We start from the raw sequence: 208 nt of genomic DNA on the forward strand, positions 1-208 counted from the left end.
CCTTTCCCGTTTCTCTTCGCGGTCATCTCTCGGAGCCCGCTTTGTTAAGTGTCCCGCCGAACAGTTGTCATATCTTGCCATATCCTTTTCTACATTTTTCCCTCTCTGAGTTGGTTCTTCATTGAAATAACTGACACAATCGTCCCTTTATCTTCCAGGAGTTATTGCGCTTTATCCCCTTTCTTCTGGTATCCTCTCACGAATTAAT

This window comes from Penaeus monodon, chromosome 31 (genome assembly GCF_015228065.2).
Source record: "Penaeus monodon isolate SGIC_2016 chromosome 31, NSTDA_Pmon_1, whole genome shotgun sequence".
Lineage (NCBI taxonomy): Eukaryota > Metazoa > Arthropoda > Malacostraca > Decapoda > Penaeidae > Penaeus > Penaeus monodon.